Source organism: Phalacrocorax aristotelis, chromosome 6 (assembly GCF_949628215.1).
Source record: "Phalacrocorax aristotelis chromosome 6, bGulAri2.1, whole genome shotgun sequence".
NCBI lineage: Eukaryota > Metazoa > Chordata > Aves > Suliformes > Phalacrocoracidae > Phalacrocorax > Phalacrocorax aristotelis.
In genome coordinates, this window is record NC_134281.1 from 59,182,214 (window position 1) to 59,194,014 (window position 11,801).

General features: G+C 41.5%; 1 long non-coding RNA gene across 1 annotated transcript; it reads left to right on the forward strand.

Moving 5' to 3' along the window:
• The first annotated feature begins 419 nt into the window (after positions 1 to 419).
• On the forward strand, positions 420 to 10,511 carry LOC142059387 (uncharacterized). Its single transcript, XR_012661313.1, has 3 exons — positions 420 to 886; positions 4,921 to 4,989; positions 9,784 to 10,511. It is a non-coding gene; the product is annotated as an uncharacterized LOC142059387 (long non-coding RNA).
• The last annotated feature ends 1,290 nt before the right edge of the window (positions 10,512 to 11,801 follow it).

Consider the following 11,801-nt stretch of genomic DNA (forward strand, 5'->3'; position numbering starts at 1 on the left):
TAAAAAAGTAACTAAATCTGATGTATGAGACAGGGGATCAATGATGTGTTAGAATAAATGCAATGTAGCAGTAAATCAAGCCCCTAAAATACAAACCATATTCTAAAAATCTTGCCAATAGAGAGACGTTTTCGATTTACAGAATTCATGAAAATTAGGACTCAGCAGACTGTTTGGGGAATGAATCTTGTTCAGAGTTCGCTTAGTAAACTAGTAATGTTACGAGTCTGAGCTTTGATACACTAATACAATACAGGCTCATCACGTTGCAAGGCGGCATTCTGATGTGAACACGCTTGACTCATTATTAATAATTGACAGAGCACATGATGTTATTCACTACAGGAGCCTATTAACTGAGCATTGGCAGCAGGATACAGTTGCAGGGAATAGCCTGTCCTTAAGCATGGAGCAAAAGGCATCGGCTAACCCGCGTGGCTTCCATTCAGCTCTTGGGACGGTGTCCAGCTGCCACGATGGGAGTAGATTGCTGGGCTCAGCCTGGACAACACCTTCTCAAAGTGTGTACCAGACCTTGGGGCTCCTCCGCTGACCTAGTTTTGCATTTAAGGGGGGAATGGCTGCAGTTAGGACTGAAGTGGAGCCGCTGACTATAACTAGCATGCATTAACTCATGTTAAGGTATTGCAGAGAACACCCACCAAGGACCAAAGCTGCTTGCGCTTGGCCGTGTGCTGATGTTCACCGAGGTAGCGCCTTCTTCCCCCTCTGCCTGACGTGCTGATGACAGGGGCCATGGAAGAGGCAGCTGAGTAGGATCTGGCGATAACTATGGTTTGAGAAAGTTGGAGTCGCAATTCATCGCTCAGATCTGAATTATCAGCTTCACCCACATCTGAAGTTATTATGTAGAGAAGTTAAGAAGGTAGGAACCAGAAAATTCCTTTTTTTTTTTTTTCTAAGAGAAAGAAATTATATTCACAACTTAGAGCTCTAAGGTCTTTAATTGGTTCACAATCAATCTGCAATTGTTCTTGGTTCTTCAGGGACAAGACAGCCTAAAATATCCCGGTTTATCATTAAAATTAGCAGAGTTATAGAACCAGTATTTTGTAATCAGTATAGCCTGTTCTCCCAAGTGGCAAGCAATATTGATGACATGTCTGCAAGGGGGGGGTTAGACGTGCCAAACTGCTGTACAGTGGCAAGGGCACTGATAGCAGTGAAACGGAGCAGTCTGTGCTAGGAGGGAGCTTGGGAAGGGATGCGACCTTTTCACTTGGAGGGGAGAATGTTGTTTTCCTCTTTCAGGTTAATCTTATTTATAAACTATTAACTTTGTGTCAGTTAACTGGCAAGATGAAATTTTTTCCTAATAATAAAGCAGCAAGCGACTTGTAGACATACTGAGTTACAGCGTCTATGGCATCTCATTATGATGTAGCAAATGGTCCCCAGATACTACAGTATATTCAGACCAAACATATTCTTCACTTCTGTTCTTAATTAGCAACTAAAAGATAAATAATTTTGCTGTCATTGCAGCACAATAACAATCAGGGCAAGGCAATGCCCAGTGAGCCTTGCCCTAAATCCTGTAGCACTAAATGTTCAAACAAACAAGTCCCCCCACCAACCACACACTCCTTACTTTGATTTATTAACTTGAGATGAATGATTTGGTTGTCAAAGTCTGTCAGTGCCATGCAATGAAAATAAAATCAGTGGCAGTGGCCCGTGTGTGAAGCTACTCATGGTATCTAGCCTTAGACATTAGCACTGAAGCTCCAATCCTATCCCGCTCCCCACCCCCATTCATTAGCTTTCTAAATCTTCCTGTCTTTGTGGAATCACTGCAGCAAGTTGAAAATGATATATGTAATGAAAAATCCTGTCTGCCTAGTGCAGAGAGGGTGGAGAAAAAGGCTCTGCTTAGCAGTCGCTGCTGTGCTGATTCCAGCAACGATTAGCACAGACTTTGTTAGGGAAGCTCACCAAGAGCAGAATATTAAGGCACAAAAGGGAAACTCATTGTTTCTAAAGATTTGCGTCTGCCTGGCTGGTTTTGCTTCCTCTTCCAGCACTGCGACCAAATGCACTTCGAGCCTTCAGTGGGAAAGAAATGCAGATCTCTCTGAGGCTTTGTTATAGTTTGGGGCTATTTTCAATTTTATGCTATAAATACATCATTATCTTTTCTGTACGGGTACCTGAAGAGCAAGAAACCATACAGGCTCTGTTTCAAGTGCGTGGCACTGCGTCCTATTGTAATCTGTTTCAACTCGGTAAATGATGGGTGTGGGAAAATACCAACAGATAAACATTTCTGAGGTTTTGTGAACTATGTACACACAACAATTTGTGGGCTATTTAAAAAATGTTTCATACTCTCTGCATGACACGTGAAAGATTTGATTTTTCAGAAGCACTGGATTTCACAGCGCTAATCTAAGTCAATGACAGCGTGGGTGTTCGGCATCTCGGATGCCAAGCTATAATTGTGCTTGATAAGCCGGGGTAAGGAACCTAGATGTTTAAAAATCTTGTGCATAATAGAGGACTCAAGCACATCCTGCCTCAAAACGTGAAAGAAAAATCTATCTCATAACTATACAACAGTGGCTGTTTTCTTAGTGGGAATGTACATTTGTTATAGTCCAGAGGTAGCATAAGCCAACAGGCCAGCAACGCGGCTTTAGGGCTCGAAGCTCTACGGCCATCCCTTTGGTCTCCATGAATCTACGTACAAGGTGGTGTGGTTTGAGCACAGAAGGTTTGAGATGTTTGCATTCACACACACCCCACCACGCTCTTCTTCTGTGTCTGGACAGAATTTTGTCGGTTTGTGAAGCTTTTTTCTGTCACTGGACTGTAGAACAGGTCTTGGAGCCAGATGCTATTCTTGACTGCTGGACTTTATAGTCAGATGATGTTGTTAAAGATGCTTTTTTATTGAGTTAGTGTTTGTCCCCCATACAGCATATAGCCCAACTGTTCTTTGTATCCTGGTATACCTTGAGGTGCCCATGGACATAAAAGCTTGTTTAATGCCCAACATGCTGGAAACTTTTATTATGAAAAAGTCCTTGCCGCGAAGCGCTTTATATTTTCAACTGATGTGATGTGAAAAACAGGAGGAAGGAAAACGGAAAGCGTGGGGAAGTGAAATGAGTTGCCCGAGTTCTGGCAGCTGGTTTCCAGCTTGTAATCCAGTCCCTGAGCAATGAATCACACTGCTTACCAAAGGCCAATTTGTGAAGGAATGAGCTCCTACTAGGAAGCAACAGGCTAGTACAAGCCTATTGACTTCCCTGCCAGATCTTCCCTGTCTTGGCTCTGTGCTGTGCTTCACCGCTCAGCACAACGTCCAAAAATGTTCACAGCGTAGCTCAGAGGTAGCAACAGACTCGGAAAAAGCCGCAGATGACCCTTTTCTGTGTGCGCGTGTATGTTCTGGATGCATGCGTACTAACTCCTTTGGATGGCAGAATATGAGAAACAGCTACATTTGATGAATGTCTTTCTCAAAATCCACTTCGAAAAACAGCCTCAGGTATTAAAATGATAGACATGTAGCGCTAATCAAAATGATGCATATTTTTAGGATGTAAGAACTCAGGACTAGCTGTGCTCAGTGTAGAAGTGCTTGCTTTTTCTTGTACTCCAAGATATGCTTTTACTCCTGCAAACATCCAAGGCCAGGCTGGACGGGGCTCTGAGCGACCTGCTCTGGTTGGGGATGTCCCTGCTCACCGCAGGGGGGTTGGACTGGATGGGCTCTAAAGGTCCCTCCCAACCCAAACCGTTCTATGACTCTACGATCTTATCATCAGACTTTGAACACATTGGGCTCTCGTTAGGGTTTGTGGTCAGATATTACTGAAGAACAGACAGCTTCTCCTTTTGAATCGAGTAAATATGGAGATATTTTTACTTTCATGTTCTATCTCTTTGAAGCCATTGTGGTGCTTAATAGAGTTTCCTTTTAAAAGATTCATTCTTGGTAAAGTAATAAGTGTACGAATCCACTGTCTGTTTGCCTTATTTCCCAATGTGATTCCTTCATTGCATATATTAGATAGTGAAATTTTTTTTGAGTGAAAACATCAAAAATGTGTTTTTGCCAAATGCTCTGAAGTTCTGTATCCTACGTTCTGTGGACTGTAGGATGTGCTGCTCTGTTGTCTTTTACCTCCCCCCCCCCACCCCGGCAATTTTATTTAAAAATAGCCAGAGAGAAACGGGCGACAGCCTAACGAAAAGTCCACACTGTACCATGTCCCCTCCTCCAGCCCTGAGCCTCTTGTTCTCGCAAAACTCCTTTGCTTTCCCCTTTGATTCTCACAAATCTACCTTCAGTATTTTTCAAACATTGCAGTGCATTAAACACTACAGCAGATGGTGCTTTTTGACGATGCCTTTCTACATGAAGCAACGTTTTGTAGTGTATGCTGCATTATCAAAAAATCAAACATGTAATTATGCAAATATGTATGCCTTTATAATAATCAAGTTTTATTGTAAATGGTTGATGCACATCAATTTGATCCTGTAGTGCTGCTTTAAGTGCAGTTTAAGTGGCTTTTCAGTGTACCCAGAGGCAACACAAATGCATCTCTGGAATATTAATAAAATCCTGAATCTTTGAGACACCAACTGGTACAGCATTGCTTATACTGATTGAAACTAAATGCTAATCCTTTCCTTTATTTAAAAAAAAAAAATCCCCTTTGTTATTTAAAACACTGATATTAGTGCGATATGAAGGGCCATTTTATTTTAAATTGTATTGTAATGTAGTTGTTAAAATAATGCCTAATCATACTATATTCAGATTCCACAATGTAAATTTGATGAGACAAGAATCCAATCATTTCACGGCCATGAATACAGAGATGTATGTTAACAGGTCCAGTTTTTCTAATTCTCTAAATTTATTAAGGAAATATCTGTTTTCAGGTTTCAGTCCTGAATGCTAGAGCTTCCAAGTAACCGACTGCTGAACGCTTGCTAGAGATGGCTTTGCTGGTAAGATTCAATAAGCTAAATACTCGTGGAAAAAAAAAAAATCAGCAAGGATTTTGACATCCGTAATGAAGTGTAAGCTTTATTACTGATCTGATCCTGGCTTTTATACATTGGTTAACTTCATTGGTCCAATGACAGCCGTCTCTCTGAATGCACGCATACACATTCTGCTGCAGTTCGAGTTAGCAGATGGGCTGTGGATACAGATAGACCAAGACTGTAAATTGTGTTTTGCCTGTTTGTTCCTCCTGTGCCGAAAGGGAGGGCACAAAAAGAGGAGGTTGCGTTGCTCGTGGAGGGAAGGCAGTAGCTATACCATGTCTCCCGTACCAGTTCAGGGGGCCTGGGTGTTTATTTTCTGGGACTGCTATAAACAGAGGCTCTGTTAACCTGAACCCAGATCGGGAAGGTCAAGAGATGCGTGTTCTTCTATCCTTGCACTGCCCGGGCTTTCCCCAGAACTAATTTCCTGTCAACTTCATGAGGCTTTCTAAGTTGGGTTTTCACTCTGTACAATTTTTGCCTTCGTTTTGGATCCCTGTTTTCAATTTACCTTCTTCACCATCTCCCCCCCCCACCCCCGTGCTATTTTTGTTTCACGCTGCTGGTTCCTGCCTCTCTGCCCTTTGTCCTTCCTCTGCCTCCATTTCACTGCTATTTTTTAACTTCCTCTCGGTGTTCGTGTGTTACCCCCTTCCACTTTTCCCCATCGCAGATTTTGCCTCCTCTGTCAGCCTTCTGCTCCTCAGCTTTTTCTCCAAATGCTTCTCTCAGTTTCCTCGTTTGGCTCCTTAGTCCTTCCACACACGTGTATCTCCTCGCTCCTGTTCTGCTTTCCACGTTCCCCTTCCAGGTTTTACTCTGATTTCTGTGTTTATCTTATTTTTTTTTTATTATTTTCTCCCTGCTTGTCTCAATTCAGATTGGTTTAGAATATTGTGGGAAAAGCTGCGCTTGTGAAATTTCATCCAGATTGCTCTCGGAGCAGCTGCTGTCCTGGCATTTCCAATACTGAGTCAAACCTGAGCCTGGGGGATAGGAGGTCCTTAAAGGATCAGAGCTCGGCGTCAGAATACTACCCAAAATATTGGCAAGCAGAACGTGAATATGAAACCACAGCCGATAGTATCTGAAACCTCCTCCCACAGTTTTGACATGATCTCGTATTTTAAGGGTGGTGTTTGGTTTTGGTTGTTTTTTGGTTTCTTTTTCTCCTGAAGGAAGGGATTTCTCTCTCCTTATTTAGCATCCTTGTGACACTGAAGTGGGGAAGAGACGTCACGCATCTGGAGAGAAGGCACTGGGGCCCCTAAAATTTGCAGTGCCATTTTGCTTATTTTCTTAACCCATAAAAGCACATAAATTGTAATTTTTTAAAAGCTATCGCAAGAAAATTCTGGGTCAATAAACTGCCTTCTCTTACTGAGAGAGCAGGTTACTTACAGTAACCGGAGATACCGGAAAACAACCGAGAGAACTTCAAATTAACAGGAGCTTCATCATAAAATTATAAAAATGAAATATATAAAGAATATATAAACAACTAACTTAGTGAAAGGAAATGGAACCCTCAGGCGTTGCAACTTCATTCTCCTGTTTGCGAACCTAAAGGTAAAATTGATTAGCAACAAAAATGAAACTTGCTGACGTGCCGTTTTAATCAGCTGTGAACGCTGTGACCTCGGTTTATTTTTTGCGCTATATTTTGTCTCATCATCTTAACTGACGTTTATAGTAAAGGTACCTGGTTTCTCGAACGTACGCCATCTAACCAATAGTGGCCCTTTAAATACAAATCCTGTATATCTGTAGCACTGAACCAAGTGCTGCCTGAGTTAACTCATTTGATTATTCACAGACGAAACCATCCAGATTTTTGAAGCTCAATGAGCAAATGGGTTTTATCAGTTCCATAAATCTGTTTGTATATGAAAAAAATCTATAAACACTATTACCTTTTGATTGCATTTAATATTCAGAAACCAAACAATACCCTGCTCTGCTTCTGATTTTTATTTCAGTTGCATGGCATTTCAAGCTTAATTTAAACACAATCATAACACAGTCTACATCCAATGCCTTGATTTCATTTGCAAAGCCTCCTAGACGACCACGCGCTCTGGGAGGTGTGTTCGTAAAGGTTCTATGCCGGGCAATGCTTCAGGCGTGCTTTGCCTGAGTCTTATGTGGGGCAAAGCCTTAATCAGAAGATCGTAGTATTTTAATGGGATTTTGCACTGTTGAAAAGAAGAAATAGAGATCAAACTATAATAAATGGCAGATTAAAATATATTACTGAAGATCTGTAGGCTTGTAAGAAAAATGTAACAAAAATAATCTGAAAAAAATGTTCTTAATGGGTAAGGTTCGAGATACATAGACGTATTTACAAAATATTAAATGATAGGCAATACTGTGTCTTTCAACCGAAGGTTGAAACTTGTGGTCAATTAATCCAGTGTTTCATAAGACGTTTGACTTTCCAGGCTGCATTGGTCACGTAACAGTGACTAAATCATGAAGAAAATAAGGCTCAGTAATCGCCTGGTGTTTTGTTCTATCTATGCAAACATCTGATTGCTGGTGTGGCTAGCGATTTGATAGAAATTCTCATGCAAGCAAAGAAGCTTAATTCAGGCACAAGTGATTTTACTTCGAGCTTATATCCAATGGTGTATCGGCTGGCCATATCTCTTGGTTTACTTCCAAACATGTTTCCAGACTTTATCCTCTACCCTACCTACTCGGGTGGTCTGTATTAGACCGCAAGCACACCTCGGGTACGGATCTTGAAAAGAGCGTGAATAAGGTTTTAATGTGGTTAGTGGTTGCAAAGCCAAACCCCTTAAAAGCCTTAAAACTCTTAAGAGCCACCGTTCCCTGCTTGGCTCCGTGCAAATGAGCGGGGGTATCTGGCACCTCCCCAGCGAATGCTCCTCAGCAAGCTCAGTTGCTGAATTCCTCGCAAGATCTTCAAATGAACAACCGTCCTCAGAATCATTTCCTTCGGTGGGCTGAAATGCTTTCGCCTGGACCGTTTACAAATATATTCACTCTTTTGGGGATAACTTATCTGAATGCAAAGCCTACGCGGTGCCGGTGCAGGTGTTCTTCTGTGAAGGTGGCAGGCTTAATGACTGCTTTGAAAATAAATCTATTACTGTAATACTCTTTAGAGGAAAAAAGGTAAAGACAGACATTATTTACGTTTTATTTTTTTAATGACTCCTACTAAGTCCCACCCTTTACAATTTCCTTCTTCCTTTAAATTTCTCCATAGAGAAATGTAAGTGTTTAAGTTTAACAGAGATTAAAGTTAAGAGAAATTTAAAATTTCTCCATGGAGAAATTTAAGTGCAGGAATACATTGCTTTGCACTGATTGCTTTTATTCTCATTTTTTATACATTATTTACAGGTGCAATGTAGCAAATATTTTGTTATTGAAGCACACTCTACAAAAGCATGAATTAAACCCATTTGTCCCCCTGCAGTTTTCCGGTAAATTAATCTACCAGCAGAAGCCCAGGTTCTGTCCTCCGCTGTGCTTTTGTCCGGCTTGCAGCGTGATGTAAAGGTCTGGAGCCCTGGTCTAAGTCCCAGATGTGAAAGCTGTCCTTGCAAGGCAGGCCCAGGCTCAGGGCATTCCTCTCTCTAGTCCCGGAGGCTCCAGCTTGGCTCAGCCACCTGCAGTACGGACAGAAGGACTTCTCCTTCTGGACTTAAGCAGTCATTCAGCACCCTTCAGGTGGTACGGCCAGGGTTATGGCACTCTCTGGATTGGTAAAAAGGCGTGAAAGAAAGCTTTTCTGAGCTGTTGAATTATGCTATTGGGTTTTTTTCATCCCTGATTTTATAATTTGTTTTGTTTTTTTTTTCTCGCCTTTCCTCCTGGGCAGGACTTAGAGGACTGTATCTTATGATTTATGGGAGCGGTTGCAACCGCTCCACACACCTCAACTAATAAGGGAATGAGTAAACCAAATTTATAAGAACTAGTTAAATAGTCCTGAAACAATTTCTGCTCCAGGCTGCGTTCAGGAATAAGCGTGCTTGCTTAGTAGGTTATTAATCCTGCAGTCTCCTTGTAAGAGCAAACTTCTGAGATCTGCAAAGTCCTGCTGAGAGCCGTGGAACTTGCCGTGACATTCTGCCCACGTGGAGAAAACGGGAGCGCCTGGTGAATTGTGCTTAGAGTAATGTTTCTTGAGAAGTGTTCAACAAGAGTTTTTCAGAAGAAAATCATTGAAACCAAAGTCCCTGTCACACGTATCCCAGGCCAGGCCGGCGTATTGGCTAACGGTGTAATCCGGACACAGTTACTCCAGTCACAAATGGATGGCTCTGCACGACGGGTCCTGCCTACTGAGGGATGGGTCCCTCTCGGCTTTTTGAAATTTTACACCTGAAGTGACTTTTGTTCTAAATATAGGTCTGAAAGTATTGAAATACCTTATGGAACAGAATTCCTGTTTTCAGACTAGTCCTGTGTTTTAAGTCTGGATTTTCTTCTGACCCTGAAATTCTGACGAAATTTCTAAATGTGTTTGTTGCTATGGTCTTAAAAAAAAAAAAAAAGTAGGATGAATTTCAAGAAAATTTCCATTGCTACTTTGTTCAGGAAGGACCTGTGCTTCTGGGAAGCAGCCCTGCAACAATTCTTTGGCAGGCTCTCCCTTTGCATCTTCAGGTTTTAACTTTGAATTTGGCAGGAGGGATTTTTTGTCCTGTTTCCAAGCGAAACGAGACCTGTGTGGTTGAGCTGCTTTTCTTTGCTTCTGTTTTTTTTTTCCAGTGCCTTCCCTCAACTGCTGACCAGTTCACCAATTTCAGTCAAGATTGACGGAAAGAGAGAGCTGTAAGAGATACGAAGTTTAGGAAGAAAACAAGTGCTTCAGTATGTCCCAAGGACCCAGATTAGTGCTTTTACTGGGGAAAAGCGATCCAAAAGCCAGGAGCCAGCTCACCAGCCAGCCCCTGACCCTGCACCAGCATCAGCAGAGGCTGTTACCCTCCCCAGCCGAGACGTCAGGGAGGGATCCTTCGGGAACTGGCACCTCAAGGGCATGGAAGGGACCGGGGACGATAGCGCGGGATGGTGGTCGTCAGGGGATTTACAGCGAGGCGTTGCTCAGGAGCAACTTGTTGGCTTGGGCGTGGGTCTTTATGGTGTGATGACAGCCCCGTAATATACTTTACAAGAGGACCAAAGCACATACGGACCTTGGGGTGGCTAAGTTAGCCAGAACTGACAATCAAATGTTAAATAATAAAATCGTTTTAGCTATTAATTGTAAGTGAATGTTGTTTTTAATTGCACTTTAATAATGCCATGCCCTTTATAACCAAAATTAATGTTTTCTGTCTCTCTGTTTTTGAAGTACATGTCAGTTTAATTAGACTATTAATGGTAGACAGATTTTTAAGTACTTTATATTCTTCATTAAATTGTATCTGTTCAACAAGCATAAACAGGAAAATAGACTCAGTTAGAAGCAGATTCACGTTCTGCCTGATAAATCATTCATCATCAGATAAGATGATGAGGCATGCTTGTTTTTCTGTAGGCTCGCAATGATAAACAACTCCACTTTTATATTATAATATTTATTGAGTTCGTAGAAAAATAAACAGGACTGTTCACTTTTAATATTAACAACAGGCCTGAAAGCTGTTGTTTGTGTTTATGACTGGTCAGTGAATGGAAAGCAATATCTTGATGGTCTGAGGGTCAACGTTCGTTCACCTTGTCTGAGGTGCTTGTTAGTAGACTATTTCTCTGGTCTAAGATATAGTTCTTTCAAGGCCATTCAGTTGCAGTAACGATGAATATTTCTACTGTCCCTGCAGTGTTACCTAATTTCGTCTGGCAAGAATTAAAATACCTTTTGGTTTGGTAGAAGTGGTATATTTATAAAGCAAATGTGGAGTAAGCCTCAGTCCTTGTAGGATCCAGTGCAGGAGGGGTGATGAAAAAAACAATTTTTTGAAGATTGTATAAGGCGGAATTACGGCAAGGTCATTTCTTCTCTGGTGGTAAAGCCTGCAGATCCTAATGGGCTGTTAATGGGCTAACAGGCAGAAATGAGGAAACAGTGCAGCAACTGCTCATGATACATTCCTGTGCATATTATACAGGCAGACAAAGATGTGACTGGTTATAATAGAGACAACAACGTCCTTCCTTTGTGTGGCAGATCAATCAATAGCCAGGCATGTGATCTTGTTCACTATTATGTTAGTAATGAAACCTTCTTGTGATGTGACAACTGTGGAATAACATTTGGTCACAAAGCTGGTGTTAACAAGCACAACTGGCACTCTGGTAATTAGACTGATTTCTGGTCTACTTTCACAGATTGTCGATAAATGCAGTAAACAACAGGCTGCTTTCTTTCAGAACAAGTGATATGAAGTCGTCATCCATTTGGCGGTATGTACCGTGCTCTCCTTCGCTTTATTATCAGACTGCGGCAAGGTGGGGATGTGCATATATTCCTTGCTAAAATGATGTTTCGCAATAGAAACTTTGCATACATTGTTCAATGATCACCTAATTAACCTCAGCCTTTTTTCTCTTGGGAAGAGAGCTAATTTCTCATTTACAGGTAGGCAGTTAGATGGAGATGTTCTTTCTCAAATTTCCAATATTCTCCTCTCTGATAAAGCTGTGTCTGCTAGGGATGGCTATTAATATCGTTTAAGGAGAAACTGAAATCTTAGAAGCCATAGATTACCCTTGGCTTGAAAGGCCAAGGATATAGATCATATACAATTGTAGTATAATTAAACAGAATAACTAAATTCAGCCAT